The 24,071-nt window shown below is 36.9% G+C and overlaps 1 non-coding gene across 1 annotated transcript; it reads right to left on the bottom strand.

Annotated features, from left to right (window-relative positions):
• Nucleotides 1-5,019: 5,019 nt before the first annotated feature.
• Nucleotides 5,020-5,126, bottom strand: LOC114690589. Its single transcript, XR_003734101.1, has one exon. It is a non-coding gene; the product is annotated as a U6 spliceosomal RNA (small nuclear RNA).
• Nucleotides 5,127-24,071: the final 18,945 nt, after the last annotated feature.

Below are 24,071 nucleotides of genomic sequence, written 5' to 3'. Positions count from 1 at the left end.
CAAAAATCCATACCAATGTAATATATTTAAGACTAGTAGTTGCTTTTCTAGTTTAAAAGTAGATTCAATAATCTACCCTTTTTTTTGTCTTATTTTTTTTAAGTAAATTTATTTTACAACATCATTTAGTTCAACATAATAGTCACAGAATCCCCTGTTCTCCCACTCTCGCACCCCCTCCCCCTCCCCCGACCCCACCCCCCATTCCCACCTCCTCCAGATCAAGGTCTCCCCCGAGGACCGGGATCGACCTGGTAGACTCAGTCCAGCCAGGACCAGTCCCCCCCTCCCAGACCAAGCCAAGTGTCCCTGCATAGGTCCCAGGATTCAAACAGCCAACTCATGCAGCAAGCCCAGGACCCGGCACCAACACACAGCTGCCTCCCAAACAGATCAAGCCAAATGACTGTCTCACCTGTTCAGGGGGCCTGATCCAGTTGGGGGCCCCTCAGCCTTTGGTTCATAGATCCTGTGCTTCCATTCATTTGGTTATTTGTCCCTGTGCTTTATCCAACCCTGGCTTCAACAATTCTCGCTCATATAAACCCTCTTCTTTCTCACTAATTAGACTCCCAGAGCTCCACCAGGGGCCCAGCCGTGGATGTCTGCATCCAGATTCCTCAGACCTTCCTTGGATGGGGTTTATGGCACAACTAACAGGGTGTCTGGCCATCCCATCACCGGAGTAGGTCAGTTCCTGCTGTCTCTCGACCATTGCCAGCAGTCTTTTGTGGGGGTATCTTTGTGGATCTCCGTGGGCCTCCCTAGCTCTCTGCTTCCTCCCCTTCTCATGTGGTCTTCATTTACCATGGTCTCCTATTCGTTGTTCTCCCTCTCTTTTCTTGATCCAGCTAGGATCTCCCACTCCCTTTCCCTCGATCGTCTCTCTTCATTGTTCCCACTCATGACCAGGCTGTTCATGTAGATCTCATCCATTTCTCCGTGTCTTTTTTTGGGGTCCCGTTTTCCAGGGAGCCTCACTGGTGATGTGAGTAGCAGTCCAGTCATCCTTGTTCCACATCTAGCATCTTCCTATGAGTGAGTACATACCATATTTGTCTTTCTGAGTCTGGGTCACCTCACTCAGGATGAATTTTTCTAGATCGATCCATTTGTCTGCAAACCGTATGATGTCATTGTTTTTCTCTGCTGAGTAGTATTCCTTTGTGTATATGTGCCACAATTTATTTATCCATTCTTCAGTTGAAGGGCATCTAGGTTGTTTCCAGGATTTGGCTATTACAAACAATGCTGATATGAACATAGCTGAGCAAGTGCTCTTGTGGTATGATTGAGCATTTCTTGGGTATATGCCCAAAAGTGGTATAGCTGGATCTTGGGGGAGATTGATTCCCAATTTTCTAAGAAAGCGCCATATTGATTTCCAAAGTGGTTGTACAAGCTTGCATTCCCACCAGCAGTGGAGGAGAGTTCCTCTAGCTCCACAACCTCTCCAGCATAAAGTGCCTTCAGTGTTTTTGATCTTAGCCATTCTGACAGGTGTAAGGTGGTATCTCAGAGTTGTTTTGATTTGCATTTCCCTGATGATTAGGGATGTTGAGCAATTCCTTAAATGTCTTTCAGCCATTTGGGTTTCCTCTGTTGAGAATTCTCTGTTTAATTCTAAAGCCCATTTCTCAATTGGACTGTTGGTCGTTTTGATGTCTAATTTCTTGAGTTCCTTATATATTCTGGATATCAGTCCTCTGTCACCTGTGGGGTTGGTGAAGATCTTTTCCCATTCTGTAGGCTGTCGCTTTGCCTTGTTGACCATATCCTTTGCTCTACAAAAGCTTCTCAGTTTCAGGAGGTCCCATTGATTGATTGTTTGTGTCAGTGTCTGCGCTACTGGTGTTATATTTAGGAAGTGATCTCCTATGCCCATGCGTTCAAGATTACTTCCTACTTACTCTTCTAGCAGGTTTAGAGTAGCTGGATTTATGTTGAGGTCTTTGATCCACTTGGACTTAAGTTTTGTGCACGGTGACAGATATGGATCTATTTGTAGCCTTCTACATGTTGATATCCAGTTATGCCAGCACCATTTGTTGAAGATGCTTTCTTTATTCCATTGTACACTTTTGGCTTCTTTGTCAAAAATTATATGTCCATAGGTGTGTGGGTTAATGTCAGGGTCTTCAATTCGATTCCATTGGTGCACATGTCGGTTTTTATGCCAATACCAAGCTGTTTTTATTACTGTAGCTCTATAGTAGAGCTTGAAGTTAGGGATTGTGATGCCTCCAGAAGTTGTTTTATTGTACAGGTTTCTTTTAGCTATTCTGGGTTTTTTGTTTTTCCATATGAAGTTGAGTATTATTCTTTCCAGGTCTGTGAAGAATTGTGTTGGTATTTTGATGGAGATTGCATTGAATCTGTGGATTGCTTTTGGTAAGATTGCCATTTTTACTATGTTAACCCTGCCTATCCATGAGCATGGGAGATCTTTCCATTTTCTGACATCTTCTTCAATTTCTTTTTTCAGGGACTTAAAGTTCTTGTCATATAGGTCCTTCACTTGCTTGGTTAGTGTTACCCCAAGGTATTTTATGTCATTTTTGGCTATTGTAAAGGGTGATGTATCTCTAATTGTCTTCTCATCTTCTTTGTCCATTGTATATAGGAAGGCTACTGATTTTTTTGAGTTGATCTTGTATCCTGCTATGTTGCTGAAGGTGTTTATAAGCTTTATCAATTCCTGGGTGGAATCTTTGGGGTCACTCAAGTATACTATCATGTCATCTGCAAATAGGGAAAGCTTGACTTCTTCCTTTCCAATTTGTATCCCCTTAATCTCCTTATGTTGTCTTATTGCTCTGGCTAGAACTTCAAGTACTATATTGAATAAGTATGGGGAGAGTGGACAGCCTTGCCTCCTTCCTGAGTTTAGTGGAATTGCTTTGAGTTTCTCTCCATTTAATTTGATGTTGGCTGTTGGTTTGCTATATATTGCCTTTATTATGTTTAGGTATGTTCCCCGTATTCCTGATCGCTCCAAGACTTTTATCATGAAGGGGTGCTGGATTTTGTCAAATGCCTTTTCTGCATCTAGTGAGATGATCATGTGGTTTTTTACTTTGAGTTTGTTTATATGGTGTATTACGTTGATGGACTTTCGTATGTTGAACCACCCTTGCATCCCTGGGATGAAGCCTACTTGATCATGGTGGATAATTGTTCTGATGTGTTCTTGGAGTCTGTTTGCCAATATTTTATTGAGTATTTTTGCATCAATGTTCATGAGGGAGATCGGTCTGTAGTTCTCTTTCTTTGTTGTATCCTTGTTTGGTTTAGGAATCAGGGTAATTGTAGCCTCATAAAAGGAGTTTGGTAATGTTCCTTCTGTTTCTATTATGTGGAACAATTTAGAGAGTATTGGTATTAACTCTTCTTTGAAGATCTGGTAGAATTCTGCGCTGAAACCATCTGGTCCTGGGCTTTTTTTGGTTGGGAGACTTTTAATGACTGTTTCTATTTCCTTAGGGGCTATTGGGCTATTTAAATAGTTTATCTGGTCTTGATTTAGCTTAGGTATGTGGTACTTATCCAGAAAAATGTCCATTTCTTTTAGGTTTTCCAGTTTTGTGGAGTAGAGGTTTTTGAAATATGACCTTATAATTCTCTGGATTTCCTCAATGTCTGTTGTTATGTCCCCCTTTTCATTTCTGATTTTGTTGATTTGGATACTCTCTCTCTGTCTTTTGGTTAGTTTGGATAAGGGCTTGTCTATCTTGTTGATTTTCTCAAAGAACCAACTCTTTGTTTCATTAATTTTTTGTATTATTCTCTTAGTTTCTAATTTATTAATTTCACCTCTCACTTTGATAATTTCCTGGCGTCTATTCTTCCTGGGAGACTTTGCTTCTTCTTGTTCTAGAGCTTTCAGGTGTGCTGTTAAAACACTAGTGTGAGATTTCTTCAACTTCTTTATGTGGGCATTTAGTGCTATGAATTTCCCTCTTAACACTGCTTTCATAGTGTCCCATAAGTTTGGGTATGTGGTGTCTTCATTTTCATTGATCTCTAGGAAGTCTTTAATTTCTTTCTTTATTTCTTCCTTAACCCATTTGTGATTCAGTTGAGCATTATTCAGTTTCCATGAGATTGTAGGTTTTCTGTAGTTTTTGTTGTTGTTGAGATCTAACTTTAACCCATGGTGGTCTGATAGAACAAAGGAGGTTATTCTAATTGTTTTGTATCTGTTGAGATTTGCTTTGTGGCCAAGTATGTGGTCGATTTTAGAGAAAGTTCCATGGGGTGCTGAGAAGAATGTATATTCTTCCTTGTTAGGATGGAATGTTCTGTAGATATCTATTAGGTCCAATTGGGTCATGACATCAGTTAAGTCCTTTATTTCTCTGTTAAGTTTCGATTTGGGAGATCTGTCCAGTGGTGAAAGTGGGGTGTTGATATCTCCCACTATTATTGTGTGGGGTTTTATATGTGGTTTAAGCTTTAGTAATGTTTCTTTTACATATGTGGGTGCCCTTGTGTTTGGGGCATAAATGTTCAGAATTGAAACTTCATCTTGGTGGATCTTTCCTGTGATGAATATGTAATGTCCTTCTTTATCTCTTTTGATTGATTTTAGTTTGAAGTCTATTTTGTTGGATATCAGGATGGCTACCCCTGCTTGTTTCTTAAGACCATTTGATTGGAAAGTCTTTTCCCAGCCTTTTATTCTTAGGTAGTGTCTGTCTTTGAATTTGAGATGTGTTTCTTGTATGCAGCAGAAAGTTGGGTTCTGCTTTCGTATCCATTCTGTAAGTCTATGTCTTTTTATAGGTGAATTAAGTCCGTTGATATTAAGGGATATTGACGACCAGTGATTGTTCATCCCTGTTATTTTTGGTGGTAGTGTGTGTGTACTTCCCTTCTTTGGGGTTTACTGTTGTGGCTTTATCTATTTCCTGTGTTTTCGAGTGTGTATCTGACTTCTTTCGGTTGGAATTTTCCTTCTAGTGCTTTCTGTAGGGCTGGGTTTGTGGATAGGTATTGTTTAAATCTGGCTTTGTCTTAAAAAATATGGAACGCTTCACGAATTTGCGTGTCATCCTTGCGCAGGGGCCATGCTAATCTTCTCTGTATCGTTCCAATTTTAGTATATGTGCTGCCGAAGCGAGCACGAGAGATGCAAAATTTAACATCATCCTCAAGACTACATCTTCAAAGACTTCACTGAACTGACCATAACTTCATTTCTTTCTTTTTGGCTTTTAGAAACAGGGTTTCTCTGTATAGTTTTGGTGCCTGTCCTGAATTGTAGACCAAGCTGGCCTTGAACTCACAGAGATCCGCCTTTCTCTTCCTCCCGAGTGCTGGGATTAAAGGCATGTGCCACCATCGCTCGGCTTAGATCTTCATTTCTAACCTTCATCAGACCTGTATCTAACCCAAGTGTGGAGCATAGGTGTTAGTTCTCACCATATCTCTTTCATACTGCAGGTAATATAGAGGAAACTATGATGTTATAAATAACTGTTAGCCAGTCAATCCCAGGGTGTGTGACCAGAAACACACAATGGAAATTACAGCCATTCAAGAACTGTCATGTGATTCAATGCTACTTTTATTTCTCTGTATTGATCAATATTTTTTCATTAAAAACAGCATTATTGAGAAATAACTGATATACAAAGATATATATATATATACATATATATATATATATGTATATATATATATATATATATATATATATATATGTACTGCTTGATGTGTCTGGACATATGTAATTTTTTTCTGACTCTATCACTACAGTGAAAGTAACAAATTCAACACCACCTAATGTTTTCTTGTGTGTCTACTGTTATTCTTAAAAAGAAATTATTATTTATTGTTTACTAAAGAAATATCAATATAGAACTGGGCTTGGGAGTGCGTGTTTATAGTCCTGCTACTCAGAAGGCTGAAGCAGAAGAATCAAGAGTCCAGCCTGGCTTATATAATGAATTCCAGGCCAACAGGGGTTACATAGGAACAAACTGATTCAAGAAAAAAATGTCAGGCTGGAGAGATGGCTCAGAGGTTAAGAGCACGGACTGTTCTTCCACATGTCCTGAGTTCAATTCCCAGCAACCATATGGTGGCTCACAACCATCTGTAATGAGATCTGGTGCCCTCTTCTGGCCTGCAGACAGAACACTGTGTACATAATAAATAAATAAATCTTAAAAAAAAAAAAAGAAAAAAAAAGTCAGTGTAAAATTATTTTTTAATGCAATCATTATTCCATTACACGTTATCTTTCTTTTAAGAGGTTAAAAGAAAATCCTTGTTTCAATTGCTTGAATTCAGAATTCAAAAATAGGGTCCATTGCTTTATTTCTAGTGCTTTGTGTTTTCAGACTGAAACAGTGTAAGACATTCATGTATATGAACTGTATGGGAATGCTCCCTTTCAATCTCAAACCAGGTATATTCCCTAACTGTTGAGTATAAATTTCTGTCTAAAAATTCAATTATTAAAACATGCTTTTTTCTTTAGTTATTTTCTAATTAGCATGCAATGCAATGGTTTCATTACAACCTTTTCATACATACTTTGTTCCTATGGATCTGCCTCCCCCAAATCCTTCCTTTTTCATCCCATTTCCTCTCCTATTGTTCTTTATTTCACCTCTAATAATCCTCTTCTGTTTTCGTGTAATATGCATTCTATTATCTGCCCCACTTATAATCTATTCTTTCTAATCTTCCCAGTCTCGTGACCAACACACACACACACACACACAAAATATAAACACCTACCACACACATCACTCAAACACACACAGAGATTAAAATATTGGATTTGCATATGAATGACATATTTTTGTTCTTTTGAGTTTAGCTTATTTCACTTACAAATTATAATGATTTCTAGTTCTATCCATTACTGTCTAAATGCCATAATTTCAGTTTTCTTTATGGATGAATTAAATTTCATTGAAATATACAACTCATTTTTATTATCATTATTATTAATTGCTGTTAATTTCTTATTGAATATACATTTATTTTATTTGTTGATGGCTATCTAGGCATTATCCATGTTTTAACTATTGAGATCAGTGCAAAAATTAACTATGCAAATATGTCTGTAGTAGAATTTGAGTCCTTTGGGGACATGTCCACGAGTTATAGAGCTTGGTTATGTTGTAGTTTTAATCCATCAAAGTTATACCACTTTGCATTGCCATCAACAGTGTGTGAGGATTCTTCTTTCTACACATCCCTACCAACACTGGTTGTTGTTACAGTTTCTATTAATTATATTTGTCTTTTGATAATTTCATAAAAGTATATGATATGTTCTAACTCCTATTACCCATCCTCTTATCTCCCTCTGACCCGTGTCAATCTCTCCTTCTCTTTGTAGGTTTCTGGACCTTTTTTCATTTGTTTTTCATTGTGTTTTGTGACCCAATGAGTTTAGCCAGGACCATCTGAGTGACCATAGATATAGAATCATAAGGAGCCTGGTAAGATGTCAGTAGGTAGACAGCTCAAGACAATGACTCCCTCTCCCTCAACATGCATCAATAATCGATGATTCAGCAGAGAGTGCTAGGGCACCATTAATTGTTTCATGACTGGGGTGAGATAGTGTCTCAAAGTTTTTTATTGTTAATATTTTTTCTTTTTAAAAATATTTGATTTCACCAGGCCCTTGTGGAGACTGCCTTTAATCTCAGCATTCAAGAGGAAAAAGCAAGTGGATCTCTGAGTTTGAGGACATCCTGGTCTACAGAGTGAGTTCCAGGACCACCAGGGCTACACAGAGAAACCCTGTCTCAAAAGCAAACCCATCAATAAAATATTTTATTAATTCTTTGATAATGCCCTGCAATGTATTTTGAACATATTCTCTCTACCTGCCCCAATTCCATCTATAACCACTTTTTATGCCCTTCCCTTACTATCAACCCAACGTAGAGTTTCCTTCTTTTTTTTTTTTAATCTTTCAGTCAACATTGTGTTTCCCAACTATCATTGAAAATGGTGCCTGCCCTGGAATATAGTCAACCCACCACTTTTCATATCATTAAAGAAAATTACCTTTATTCCTCCCAGAAGCTCTCAAATTCCAATAGCTCCTCAGCTAGTGGTGGGATTGTGTGTCCATCTTCTGTTGGGCCCCATGAGGTCCAGTGTAACTTCCTGAGCCTAGCTCAAGTCTGGCGACCTGTCCTGGGACATGGCTTCCACATAGGAGTGACTCAGCTCTACCTGACCTAGAATCTGTCTACTAACTGCCTAGTAACTGCTGAGATGGCATCATCTCATTGGCCCGCTATCCTCACCCCACCCCACCCCCAACCTATATAAGTTCACTCCTGATGCAATAAAGTGAGTTCCTGCTTTGACAAGATTCCCAGCCCGGTGTGCTTCTCTCTGGTGGAATGGGGCGTCTGGACCCTTGACACTCACCATCCCTCTCAGCCCCAGGGAGCAACAGGCTGGACTGGTCTTGCCTCCACCCTACCTGTAGGTCAGACCGATAATCTTCTCTCAGCCATTTAGTAGAATAATAAGATACACAGAGCCTCTCAGCCACTTAGTAGAATAGTAAGATATATAGGGCCTATGACCTACCTAGCTACAAGTTCTTGGTTCATTTACATTACTAGACATGGATTCCATAATAGAGTGACCTTATATCCAGTCATAATGTGATTGAATATTCCTGTAATGTTCATGTCACTTCTATACTAGTGGACATATCTTGCCAGGTCAGTCATTGTTGTACTTCCATGGTTGACCGCCTGATGAGATTGAAAATTTCTTTTCTCCTCTACTAGCATGCATATGCACCTTTCAGCACTGTGAAAGCTAGCCTGTAAAGAGGAAGTTTTTGGATGAGTACCCAGTTTTATTTCTTCATATTCTATGCCTCAAGTGTGGGATGTCTTTAGCAATAAAGTCTTAGCATAGAGTTCTGGAGGATAGCCAAGAGTACTGGCAATAGCCTACTCCATTATCACCCATTAACCCTTTAGATCTCTGCATTCTATCTACACTCACTGGTATGTCCCCATTAAACCTTACTAAATTCCCAGCCTATATGGATAGGAACTCCAATGAAACACACAAACTTTAGATTTAAAATGACCTTCTACAGAAAAAAGAAAATATGTGATATTTATCTTTCTTGTGCCTGAGTTATCTCACTCAGACAGTTTATAGTTCCATCCATTTACTTGCAAATTTCATGATTTCACTTTTCTTTTGTAACATATAATTTTATTTTTTAATGAAAATATAATTAAATTAGCCCCCTTCCTTTTTCCCCTTCAACCACTTTCATGGTCCCCTCTACTCATTCCTTTTCAAATTCATGATCTTTTTTAATAAAATAATTATTAGTAGTACATATATGTATAGCTACATAAACACAGTGTGCTTACTCCACTTAGTTTTACTTGTATGTATTTTATTTCAGGGATGGTCACTTAGAATTGGATAATCAACTTGGGGGCTCATCCTTGGGGATGGTTGAATGCTGAATAATATTCCATTGTGTGAATGTACTGCATTTTCATCTTCTAAATAAGCATTTTATTCATTGCTAAGGATGTTCAACATTTTGATGAATACTTACTGGTCATTTGTGTTTCTTCTTTTGAGAACAGTTTATTAAGTTCATTAACCTATTCATTGAGTATAATATTTGCCGTGTTGGTATTGAATTTTTGCAATTCTCTTTGAATCAATACAGTTTCATGAGAACTGGAGTCTCAAGAGAATATCACTAATCTCTTCTTAGTATGACTGCTGAATAAACTTACTACCTTCTACCTATACTATAATTACCTGTATTACAGGAATTATAGTAATAGCTATATTGCAAGGTTTTATGAAAAATTAAAAAAGCTAACAATTATTATGTACCCATATATCCTGAGATTTAGAAAATACTGTATAACAGTTTATTAGATATGAGACCCAAAGATGTGTTGTCTCTACAAAAATAAATAGCTTGATTCATAAATACTATTTCTTTTCCTCAGATTTTTTTTTAAAAAAAACTCAGTGATTGTTTTGCTTTGAATATGAAAGGTCCCTCATTCGCTCATTATTTGAACAGTTGGTCCTCATTTATAGTGCTGTTTAGGGGAATTATGGAAACGTTAGGAGATGGAGCCTTGCTGGAGGAAGTGTGTCATTTAGTATGGGATTTGAGAACTGTTAGCCTAGCCCCAGTTCTGCTTCCTGCTCTCCTCTTCATCTTCCTGTGTGCCGATAGAATGTGGTCCATCATCTTCCGGTTCTTTCCGGCACGCTTTTCCTTTCTGCTGCAGCGACTCCTTGCGCTTGATCCTTCCGGAACTCTAAAGCAGAATAAAGTCTTTCTTTCGCAAAGTGCTTTTTATCAGAGTAATTTTTTCCATAGCAACAGAAAAATAACTATGACAGAATTCACAGACAAAGGGAATACATTTTCAACTTAAATTTCAGAAAAAAAAATTCAGTTGTTTTTTGTTACCAATTTCACATGGAAAGAAACATAATGCAACTATAATAATTAAAAGTAATTTGATGGTGTATTTAAACAAAATATGTCTTGTCAGTGAATGTTCCTAAAGCTTTTGGATGTTTTAATGATGTATTGTAACTGATGTATAGACTTAAAATTTTAACCTTGGCATAGAAATAATTCCCAATGTGGAAAAGTGCTAATAGCAGGATTGAATAAATTTGGTTTAGAAATAATACTATTTCCAACTGGGTAATGGTGTCATCACAATGCTTGCGATGTACATATGATTGTACTTGTAATTAAGTTCCACTATATTATTATTATGCAATGCCATAATGTGGGATTATCCATATATTTGCTGTCACTGTAAATTAGAAAATATATCCCTATTATATTTGAAATTTAAAAATGATAAGAAAACACACATAAAAGTTACAGAGAAACTGAATTTTATAAAACCATTTTTCAGTTAGACAGTATAACAATGTTTTTGTGTTCAATTGCTATAAGTCACAAAAGCACAGAGTTTAAAAATGGAGACCATTACATAAAGCCACAGCTAGTCAAAATGAAAGAATGACAGATTCTGGGGTACATAGCCTCCAATGATATGTCTGCTGCATAAAGCCTGCAAATCTCAGGGAAGGAACACTGCAAAAGAAGGTGTCTAAAGACTGGAAGAGCCAGAAGAGCAGTATGCCTGCTGAAATGCTGTGTCTTCCATTCAGGACAGGGAAGCGGCATCCATGAAGTCTTAAACATATGGTAGGCTAAACAGGATTTGGACAAAGAAAATACATGTCTGCATGTCTGCACAGACTGGAGAAATATCACCAGGTACCACCCCTAGACGAAGAACTACAGGCAATGAATGACTCCTGAGAGCAAGAATCAGTCTTCTTCAGGGATGAGCTCCCTAATTGGTTATCCAGTACCAAGTCATCATCCCTAAAAGCATAGACATCAGAACAACATTAAATAGATTCATCAGGTTGTATTTGCATATTTATATGCATGTATACATGTAACAGTAATAAAGAAAAATTTTAAAGTAGGATGTGAAGTCAGAGATTATGAGATTAATCTGGAAGGGATTTGGGGGTGGAGTGACAGTGAATATGATCAAAATATAGATTATGCATGTATAAAAGTCTCAAAAAGGTAATATACATAATATATTTGGTTTTTCGAGACAGGGTTTCTCTGTGTAGCTTTGTGCCTTTCCTGGGACTCACTTGGTAGCCCAGGCTGGCCTCGAACTCACAGAGATCCTCCTGCCTCTGCCTCCCGAGTGCTGGGATTAAAGGCATGCACCACCACCGCCCGGCATACATAGTATATTTTAGATGAAATATGTAGGCTGGCAAGATACCTCACTGGATGGAAGTGTTGGCCTAGAAGCTTGATGACCTGAGTTTGATCCCTTGATCTCACAAAGTAGAAGGAGAGAATCAATTCCTAATCTTGTCTTCTGACCTCCACAACAGTGGTGCTCATGGATTTGCACATACAAACACATAAAGGCCCAAACACACCATTTAAAAAATGCAATATGTGAACAACTGTCCTTACTCCTCCATGACTAGACGTATAAATTTTATTCCAAATTATTTGATTATGATCATTTCTTGCTTCCTGTTTAATTCATTGAACCTAGATTTCTTGCTTCATCTTTACCCATGAAGCTGTTATTTAACTTTTTTTTAAAAACTGGATCCTATGGATGTCTGATTCCATCTTTGGCACAGAATAGCTCTTGCACAATTAAGTGATTTAATAGTCCATGTTGAACTGTTTCTGCTTCATCATGTGTGCATTAAAGAAACATTTCCTGATTGTCAATAGCACTAAGGAATATGGTTAAGGTGGTGTTTTTAAAAGCCCCTCAATGATATTGGGAAGATTAATATACATCACAGAAACACTAGAGACCGATTAAAAGGCAACAAATCAGTGAGCCTATGATTGTGTGGTATAATCAATATGCATAAGAACTGGGAGAGTGGAAATTTAGGGACAATAATCTGAGGTGTAATTAGATCTAATTACATTTTGAGATAATAACCCTGATCATGCCTGGTGATCCCACATGAGTTGTTTGAGGTTATGAGAATTTGGTTCTCCTGTTATGCACACAGGTTGAGAACATCCCTACAAAGGATGAGCTGACTTGACAGTATTCTTAGCATCATTTCACTCATTGTGGCTAGGAATTGACAACATTTTGAGTTTTGGGTGCATGGCCTGCCCATATTTTATGTTTTTAAGTATTAAAATAGGTCAGGTAAAATGCTTAGGGAACTATAGATGGAAATAGTCCATTATTATTTGTCTACATTTTTTTTTTTTTTTTGGTTTTTCGAGACAGGGTTTCTCTGTGTAGCTTTGTGTCTTTCCTGAAACTCACTCTGTAGTCCAGGCTGGCCTCAAACTCACAGAGAAGAGATCTGCCTGGCTCTGTCTCCCTAGTACTGGGATTAAAGGCATGCACCACCACCGCTATTTGTCTGCTTTTAACATTGAACTGGAAAACATAGATTAAAAGGTATTTCTCATGTTAAGTGCCACCTGTATAGGAAACCAGAAGCTCATAGTTATACACATGATAATTTTAAATTACATTGAACTGCAATAAATAAAAAACTCAAAAAAACTAATTTTCTGCCTTTTCTCTATCTTTCTAAAATAGAATTCCAGGTTTATTTGACTCTAAAGTAACCTATATTAGCATGCATGCTAGAGTCACAGATGCCTATGGAGTAAGATTTCTGTTGGAAACATATAGATATATGGTTTCATTTAGAATTTAATTTTATTAATTTTGTTCCTCTTTAATATTATAATACTAGATTATCAGTATCTACATTTATCAAAAGAACCAAAATATAGTGAAGTGATATTTAAACATTATTTCTATTATTATATAAAGGAAATCAAACAAAATCACAAATGTTCTTTTACATTAGTGAATTACATGTATAGAGATTTGCCTTAATTCTGATAAAGCAGTTTGAACTTATTTTTCATTTGTCTCAATTGTTTATGTTTTAATACTTTCATTAGTGATATGCAAAGTGATAGTTCCATACTTGCTCTATCTGAGCATAACTTAAGATGTAGCTCAGATGATTGATAATGCACTATTGTTATTTTTAATTGTTTGGTTTATAATATGATTATGATCTTTCAAGTCCACTGTCCATTTTCACTTTGTAATTCCCCTGCTCATTTGCATATTGAGTTTTTAATCCCAATTAATTTAGATAACTAACTTTTTTAATTATCTCAAGTTGCTATTTGCCTTTGTTTTATCATATTTATTTTATTTAGAAGGATTTAATTTTATATAATCTAACTTGGAAGATAACTATAAACAGCTTGTTTCCCTTAAAAAAAAAATGTCTTCTACTAAAGTATTCTATTAAGTAAAAGTTAAAGAGATGGATCCGCAAACAAAAACTTGCTTACATTTATGTTTTAAAGTTGAAAACATCCACAAACTTCTAAGCTTGATGCAGGCAATAGTTACAGAGGAACAGGCCCAATTTCCAAAAATGTTAGAGACGTACCAATTAGTGAATTAGTGAACAGGCCAGCAAGCATAATGACAAATGCAGGTGACCACATCACAGGACACACTTGACAAATGTACTCACTACCGTGTGTTTGACAATGCTTCAGGATAGGCTTCTAAACTTCCTCTAACATAGTCTGTGAAAGCAGTTTAGTGTGGGTGATAATGGGTCTCACCCCAGTTCCCAGATAATGATTTGCTGCTAAGAAATGGAGGCGGACTACTGGATATTCAAGGAGAATTATAGGGTTTGCAAGCCAGAGACGACACTTAACAGGTTTCTCTTGATAGGGCCACGGTTTCATCTTTTTTGAGCATGATGCAGTTTCATGACTCGGTTAGTTTAAAAGCCTATAGTGAAACTTCATTGTCAGTATGACTGTAAATGAAATATTAATGAATGAAGCATATTCAGTTGTAATAACTAAATCTATCTATGATTTCACAGAAAAGTGACTCAAAAAACAGCATGCGCAATTTCAAAAGGTGTAAAGTTACGTATCCCAACTCCTATTTCGTTTTTCTATTAAATAAAATTGTGTCCCTAATTTTACCTTTATGATATAGAATAGCTTGCATGAGGCTTAGTTAGTATATATTAGTAGGAATTCATAAATAAATAATTTAATGTACAATTTTGATCACATTAAATTTTTAGGAGATATATTTTACAATGGATCCCAGGACAGGCATTGATACTTGGTTATGTAAAGGATTCTAAAAACTGAAGTTATAAGGAATTTTGTGAGACAGTGTCTCATTCCAAACTTACCTGTGAAAATAAAGGATTGCTATGGGAGGAAATTTTGATGGAGGCTCACAGAAAAACTGTGCCAGTACATTACATGTGAGAAGTCTGTTTGCACCTGCTCTGTATTCTCCATCATACACTTGTATCTCTAAAACACCACCTTTAATTTTTAAGGAAAAGATAGGATACTAACAAAATAAATTTCAAAATGTATTCTGCTTTTCAAGTACGACTGTCTTAGATCTCCCTTTCTGATGCTTTGATACATGGCTTCTTCTAGTAAATCCCCTGCTCCCCTTCTCTGCACTTCTTTTTTTTATTACTTTTTTTTTTTTTTTTTTTTTTTTTTTTGGTTTTTCGAGACAGGGTTTCTCTGTGTAGCTTTGCGCCTTTCCTGGAATTCACTTGGTAGCCCAGGCTGGCCTCGAACTCACAGAGATCCGCCTGTCTCTGCCTCCCGAGTGCTGGGATTAAAGGCATGCGCCACCACCGCCCAGATCCTCTGCACTTCTTATTGCTCTTCTTTTTCCATTGCTGCCTTTGCTTCAACAGATTACCCCTATTTTCCTTCTTTGGTTTTTAAATGCATTGACTGCTTGAAACCTGCCAAGAGTAAAGAGTTCAAAGTGGTATGTATTAAATACAAATGCATTTGCAACTCCTGCTCTTAACTTACAGGATGTCACCATCCAAAGAAAGAACATTATATTCATAGGGACTCTCCTCTCTCACAGGAACTCCATAGAGTGCCTTGTTTTGACTCCTGGATGCACATGTTGGATGATGGGACATGGTGGTCAGTGCTGTATTACATTAGCAGTTATAGTTCCTGACACTGATTCTACCTCTTTCTGTCAAGCCATCCTCACTATGAAGATTTGAAACCTTGTTCAAAGAAAAGAACTCAGATGTAGGAATTTCGGCAATAGAAGTGAACTTAAAAAAAAAAAATCAGTGAGAATCAATCTAAGAATCTGTCTTTAAAGCAAACCCTGAATATGAAAATATATTACTTGTGAAGAATGTTGAGAATTGGGCATGCTTATTTCACACAAGAAATCTCAATAAGACAAATTTGTAAATGTTTATTCCACTGTTAGAATTTTACTGTTTTCCATTTTTTTTTACTGATAGACACAATGTGTGATTTTATTAGTGTACTTCCCAATCCCTCCCTTCTAACTCTTCTCTATCATCTCCACTATGATTCCTTCCCAACCTCATATGTTCTTTTGGTTTTATTTTGTTTTTAACCCACTGAATCTACTCAGCATTGCCAGTATGTATAAGGTCATCTACTGGAGTATAGATAGCCTCCCTCTCAGGCATATATGCCTTGAAGAAAACTGACTCTCCTTCTCCAAGTGTCCATCAATTGCCCTACAGGTCTTGGTCTTCAGCTATGGGTGGGACTTTGTGACCACCTCTCCCCTCCTGGCTGGGTTTGTTCTGGCCTGTTTCTGTGCTGGTCTTGTGCATGCTGTTATAATCACTGTAAATTAATATGTGCAGCGTCCCTGGTGTATCCTGAAAATATTGCTTTGCTGTAGTTATGTACTGCCTCTGTTTTTACAATCTTTTACCCCTTCCTCTTTGATTATCTCTGAAACTTAGGAAAGGGACACAAGATGTAGTCTTATCTAGAGCTGAACATACACTGCTATCTTATTCATTTCACCTTGACCAGTTGTGAATTTCCATTTTAATTGTTATATGCTATTAAAAGAAGTTTCTTTGATGAATTTATTTAATACTATGATGACCTAACAACAACAACAACAAAAAAAAAAAGTAATTGATTTTGCCCTGGGGACTATGAAAAATCTAGTCACTGGTTCTGGGCCCCAATAATAGTGCCAGGCATGAGTATAATCTTTTGGAGCATGCTCTAAATCCAAAAAGAAAATGGATGGTTACCCCATGACATTCTTGCCACTATTCTACTACTGAGCATATCTTGCCAGCATGGTTGTTGTACTGCTGTGGATATCACTCTATATAAATAAAACACTGATTGGCCAGTGACCAGGCAGGAAGTATAGGCAGGACAAGGAGAGAGGAGAACTGAGGGAACAGGAAGAAGGAGGAGGAGACACTGCAGCCACCTCCAGGACAAGCAACATGTAAAGATGCCGGTAAGCCACGAGCTACGTGGCAAGGTATAGATTTATAGAAATGGGTTAACTTAAGATATAAGAACAGTTAGCAAGAAGCCTGCCATGGCCATAAAGTTTATAAGTAATAAAAGCATCTAAGTGATTATTTTATATGTGGGTTGTGGGACTGCGGGGCTTGGTGGGACCTGGAGAGAAGTTCTCCAGCAACAAATGGCACCCAATGGCTCGTTTCCACCTTAAACCTGAGAAAATTTAATAAACAATTCTGAATAGAGCCAAAACCAGGTTCCTGCTTCATGTCTCATAAGGGCAGCTAGACACTGCAAAATGGGGATTTGAACTACTGGCGGGTTCCTGATGTGTGTGTTTGACCAGCAGTATGGAGGGAATGAGGCGTTTGCCAGTGGTACATTACGCTGTGGAGTGGATTTAATCTTTACTAGTAATAAAAAGAGAAAAAAAGAGGTTCTGGGCTACATGCTACTTTGATAAAAGCTTAGACCCACTATTTCTGAGACTTGACTCCCAGAGCTGGAGAAAACGTACCACCGCCATGTTGGGAAGCTGAAGTGGGCGGAGCCAGCAGCCACAGCTGGTTCAGTCTTAGAATGTTGCAGTTTAAAGCAACAGGTTCACAATATGACTGATTCAGATGAAATAGTTTACAATGTGTGTAAAATATATGTAGGCTTAAAAGAGACAAAAATGGTAAATTAATATGAAAAAGCCATGTAAAGATGAATATTACACAGAGAATCTGGATTGTGTTCTCTTTGGGATTTTTAAGTGCAAAAAAATTTTGATCGAAAAAGATGTTAAATTAAACCAATATGTGTATTTTAAAGGTAACTTGATTTCAAAATGTGGATGTAAGGATATGTTGCTTTGGAAAAGAGGTTCTGCTTTTGTTTGCACAGAAAGCCAGAAGCTGTAAATTTGTTCCAGATTAAGATACATCAGGTTTGACCAGCCAAGGCCTCCCCCCCACCAAAAGGTCTCCGATGACACCATGACCTAGATAATCTAACATCCAGAGCGGTTTCAAGGCAACTGGCTCACACAATAGACCCTCACGGACTACCCCATAAGCCTAAAATTTTCTTTGCGTCCCCATAAGATACAGCGCCCCCCTCCAGCAGGAAGTAGTAAGAGATGCTAAGCCCAAATTCCCAAATATACCAAGCTGGCTTTAGAGGTGGAATTGGTTCACTCCCCCTCTAAACCCAGACATATTGCTTAAAAAAAATGGTTAAGAGATTCTTATGTCCCAAATCAGAAGAGCACTCTGGTGTGGGACAGAAAAAAAAACAATATTTTTATTTAAAATAGGTTGATTATAAATGCGATCTCTTTCTAAAAAATAAAAGGGGATATGATATAGATATATAGAATATAGAGATGATAAGATAAATGAAGGTTAGATTAATGAACCTACTTTTAAAGAACAACAACTTGTTTAAATGTTTAAAATGTTTTACATTGGTATAGATTTTAGTTTATGTTTAAAATGTTTTACATTGGTATAAATTTTAGTTTAGTGATATAAACTTAAAGTTAATTTTGTTATACTGTATATAGATTTCTATTCTTGTTTGAGGTATTATGTTTATGTAACTCATTTAAAATTGTAATGGATAATTAAGAAATAGATTAATAATTAGTCATCTATGATAATCTTAGCCATGTTAGTTAAGTCTTCTACTTATGCATAGATTTATTTCAGATAGATAGGTAATCTTCAAACACTTCAAAGACCTACAGAATATGGCATTTAAAATGTTTTAAAAATTTAGATGATCTGGACAATGAGACATGTCTGCTCCTGGCAGCACTGGATTTACTTCGAAGAGGAGGATGAGCATTGAAGGCAGTCCATATGGAGTTTATCTTCACCTTGGCAAAGATAGCCATTTGGGCAAGAAACTGTTCTTGCCTGGACTGCTTGATCAACAGGACGTGCAAGACTCATGGAAGGATGACCACTGAACTTTGCTTGACAAGATGGTCCTTCAGGTTCCTGCTTCTCAGAGAAAACTGTCAGACATTCTACAGGACACTGAAAAAAAATGACAGAGAGACTCTAGCCCTGTGAGCTGAAGACAGATGCCCCAACTTTACAAAGGAACATTAGGTGACTGTCCAGGCTGTCAGCTGTCTCTGTCTACCCTGCAAGACTCCCGAAAATTGTTACATCCTTCTCCCATTTCTCAAGTAATATTACATCCTTCTGAGGTCTTTGATGTGGTTGAAGACTAGATAGTTGTAATTTCCTCAGTTATGATAAAAGATAAGTTAGATATAAAACCTTAAACTCAAAAATATAAGATAGATAGAATATCTTCTATAATATTGTAACTGTAATTCTTGCTTGATAATTTTGTTATATGTGATTTTACTATGTTAAAGTTAAAACCTTCTTTTTTTAAAAAAAGAAGAGGGGAAGTGCTGTGGATATCATTCTATATAAATAAAACACTGATTGGCCAGTGACCAGGCAGGAAGTATAGGCAGGATAAGGAGAGAGGAGAATTGAGAGAATAGGAAGACGGAGGGGGAGACACTGTCAGCCACTGCCAGGACAAGCAACATGTAAAGATGCCGGTAAGCCACGAGCCATGTGGCAAGGTATAGATTTATAGAAATTGGTTAATTTAAGATATAAGAACAGTTAGCAAGAAACCTGCCACGGCCATACAGTTTATAAGTAATATAAGCGTCTGAATGATTATTTTATACGTGGGTTGTGGGACTGCGGGGCTTGGTGGGACCTGGAGAAAAGCTCTCCAGCAACATTGTACTTTGCAGCTTAGCAAGATTAATGATTAATTTTCTTTTTTAGTAATTGCATAGTATTTTCTAGTACTTTGAAAGACAGCTAACAGGGGTGAAGCTTCCTGATGAATAAAAGTTTGATTTCTCTGTGTCTAATGGCTCAGAAATACGATGGTTTAAGCAATAGGGTTTCACTATCAATTTCTGAAGTGTAATCAAAAGTAATGACTTGGGACCTATGGTACCCCACTGACCAAAACTCTAAAAGAGGAAAAATATTTCTGACACTAGGCTTTTTGTTTGGTAGCCTATGGTCTCTAAAATAGGTTTTATCCCCATATCGCTATTATAGGATAAGTCCTTTTAATCTCTCTCTCTCTCTCTCTCCCTCTCTCTCTCTCTCTCTCTCTCTCTCTCTCTCTCTCTCTCTCTCTCTCTGTGTGTGTGTGTTGTGTGTGTGTGTGCTTCTACAGTAGTAATTTCCTTGTGACTTTCTCAAGATCTTTAGAGTTAGTTATCCCTCTCAATACTCCTCCCTCTACCCTGTCTTACCATTGCCTTCTCCACTCAGCTCTTCCTGATTTGTTGTTCTCCATCTCCGTTTACACCAACTGTGCTCTATCTCCCCTTTCTTGAAAGCCTGTCTCAGTGGTTATGTTCCAGTATCTTGATATCCCTGAGTACAGTAATATAGATACATGTCTCCAAATGTTGAAAATCAGAATCCACACAAAATATAGAATATGTGTCTTTCTGTGTGTAAGTTACCACATTCAAAATGATTACTTCCATATCCATCCATTTGCCTACAAATTTCAAATTTTCATGTTTCCTTAACAGCTGAATAAGTTTCCATTGTGTGAATGTACCACAGTTTCATTATAATTCATCAATTGATGGACAACTCAGTTGTTTCTATGCTCTGCATATTATAAATAAACCAGCAATGAATACAGATGAGGAAGTATCCTTATAGTAAGATATAGAGTCATTTGGAGATATGACAGAGAGTGGAATAGCTGTATCACATGGAAGATACATTTCCAGCCTTTTGAGAAACTTCCACACTGGTTTCCATAGTAGCTATATCAATTTTGACTCCCCTTCCCCAACTTCCATTACATCATTTATCAACATTTGTTTTCTTTTTATTTTTGCATTTTTATAATGTTTCCCCCCTCTCCATTTAATTCCCACCTTGTAATTTATTGAACTCACTGAACTTCACTCTCTCTTTTTCTCTCTTTCTGAAAATGAAAGTCAAAAGAAATCAAAAAATTAACAAGACAAAAAATACTAAAAATCCCAAAGGTAAACAAAAGCCCCCCTCCCAAGACCAAACAAACAAATATAGAGTCCATTTTAGTGTTGGCCACCTACTTCTAGGCATAGGACCTCCCTTGGAAGGTGATTGATATATACAATGACACTCCCTGGAGAAAACTTATTTTTTTCCAAGAAGCTTCTTGGTTAGGGGTAGGACTTTCTGTCTACATCTACCTTCTCAGTACTAGATTTTTTTCTGGTATGATCCTGTGCAGTTTATGTGCAAGCTACTAAAGTTTCTGTGAGTTTTTATATGTATTATCCTTATTGGGTTGGGAAGATGCTGTTTCTTTGGAGTTATCTATCACTTCATCTATGACTCTTACAACGATTCTGCATCATCTTCCACACAGATCCATAAACTATGAGGGGAAATGTTTGATGAACACATCTCTTTTAAGACTAAGTGTTCTCATTCTCACTTTCTGCACATTGTCCGTGTATGGGCCTCTGTGCTCTTTCCCATCTCCTGAAAAAAAATAGTTTCTCTGATGAAGGTGGAGTGATGTACTATCACTATAATGCTGTTCCTTTAGCGGTATAATACTAGTAGGTTTTCCCTTAGGCCAATGACCTATGTAGTTTCAGATTCTCAGCCATTCTTGTTTTGTTTTCATGATTTTATGTTTCATGATTATATTAGCAGTGGCGGGTATGAGTTCCACTTCATGGAGAAACTTCTTAGAACATACATGTATATGAAACAATTCTAAATGGAGTTACCATATAATGGTGGAAACAATTCCCCAACTAGACATTTAATGCCACCAAGTAAAATCTCCAGTGCCAGGAATTCATTAGATCTTGTTGAGTCATTGGGCTAAAGGAGTATCATGAACCCCAAAATATCACAGGCAATTGTCAAAGCTATTGATTATTCTCCACAACCTGATAGTAAGGCTTTATTGCTGAAGATAACACTTTTTTATGTCATATAACAAAGAAAAGTTGAGCTGGTACACAATTAGAAACTTTAGTCCTACTTGCTAACATTTATGATGTGGGATTATACTCTGAAAACTACCATAAGAGCATGAAAATCATCAATATCTCTCAGCTGCAAACTCTGTGACCTACATCAGTGACCTGCCTGCAAGATATACTGATGCAATAATGGCACAAATGTTATGGGACTATCTTACTTTAAAAAGATTGTATTTAAGGCCAGCTCCATGAGATGGAACCCATAACAGACACTGCTAAAATAGTGAAGAATCTGAGACTGCATAGGTCACTTGACTATGGGAAACTCTACTATTTACTTATTTATCATTACTACTATTTATTCTGCTAAAGAACATAGCAATAAAATTATTCCTAATGACAGATTGTTATACCCATAGAACAGAATCTTTCTCAACCCTCACCAGGGAAGCTTCTTATTGCATTAGATAGGAATTAACACAGGGAGATACAACTGAACATTGTGCAGAGTGAGAGACTTCATAGACTTCAGTCCTAAATGCAATATCTTTATCACCCGAACCTCAAGGCTATGGGATCTATGTGGAAGAGGAGGAAGAAATATAGTAAGAGTCAGATGTGATACATGACTCCAAAGAAACAGTGTCTTCCAGTCACAACAGGACTGATATACAAATGAGCTCACAGAGACTGGCAGCATGCACAAGACCTGCCTGGGTTCAAGCCAGGTGGGGCCCCTGCACTAAGTGGTGAAGGTAACATGATGTCCTACCCCTAGCCAAGAAGCTACTTGTAAGTGATACTGCCGGGAAATGGAAGATAAGTTTTCTCTAGTGGGATGTCACTGGGTTTATCAAGCACATTCCAGGTCCTGCTCCATATCTACGAGTAGTTAGTCAACACAAAATGAATTCTATGTTGTTTGTTTGTTTGGTTGGTTTTGTGGGTTTTGGGCTTCAGTTTGTTTTGTTTTCATGATTTTATGTCTTATTGCTTTTTTTTTGTTTGCTTTTACTTTTATTTTTGTGAATTTCTTTTCTTGAGAGAGAGAGAGAGACCATATAGTTGAGGGGAAGGAAGATAATGAGGATCTGAGAGGAGTTCAGGAAGGAGAAATACATAATCAAAATATATTGTATGAAAAAAATTAAAGAAAAAAGAAAAGTAAATGTGACTCTTTATATTTTAACTTTTTTTTATTTAACTTTTATTTTTAAAAAATTGTGTTTATTTTGAGGATACCTTTTCTCATATTCTTCACTGAGATTTTTAAAACAGAGAATTGGTCTTGCAGACAATACCAACTGAATCCACTGTATAATCATCATACAAGTTACAATGGAGTTTTATAAACTGAACTTAGCAATACATTTTTTATGGAATGAAATGCAACAACTTGCTGTGTTTTTTATATTCAGGACAAACAAAAACAATGAGACTGGGCATTTATAGCTACCCCAATAATTTATTAGAGAGAAAACTCTAAGAATATTTTTATATATATATAAAATAGGTCAACCAAATTGTAGAGAAACTTAGGCCAAATGTTAGAAATGAACCTAAATTATTTTGAAAATACAATATCCTGAAGGAGATTTAACAATTATTTTAAGGAAATTAATGTGCATGTTGTTGTTCCTTTTTAATCATCAGTCTTAAACTTATGCGAGTTTACTCATGTAACTAAATTATGCACCACAATTTACATGTATGTAAAGTACATACATATGTATATCTGTATGAGTAACATGCACCCACATTTTTAATGTATAAATATTTTCAAGGTGTTCATTCCAAGCACATCTACATGTGCTCAACATTAGACCTTATTCCAAGATTGGCACAACTGATAGATAGAAACCCAAGTTGGCTAAAAAGAAGAGTATTTGATAACCCTGAGATGATATTATCTAACTGTCTAAATGTGCAAATATCATGTCTCAGTTCATTTAATTTTGCTACATCAATTTTTCTTTTCCTTATGCTTCACACTACCTTAAAATTTTCAGGTTTACTGCTGTTACCACTTTTAAGTGTATCATTAGTATGAAAGAGTAACTTTAGTTTCTCCAAATGTCAGAGTCTGGATTTTGCTTATTAAAATAGGATCCATTACCAAGATTAATACAGAGGCATTAAAAGCAG

Source organism: Peromyscus leucopus, chromosome 16_21 (genome assembly GCF_004664715.2).
Source record: "Peromyscus leucopus breed LL Stock chromosome 16_21, UCI_PerLeu_2.1, whole genome shotgun sequence".
NCBI lineage: Eukaryota > Metazoa > Chordata > Mammalia > Rodentia > Cricetidae > Peromyscus > Peromyscus leucopus.
The sequence above is the reverse complement of the archived record's forward strand: the minus strand, read 5'-3'. Positions and strand labels throughout refer to the sequence as shown.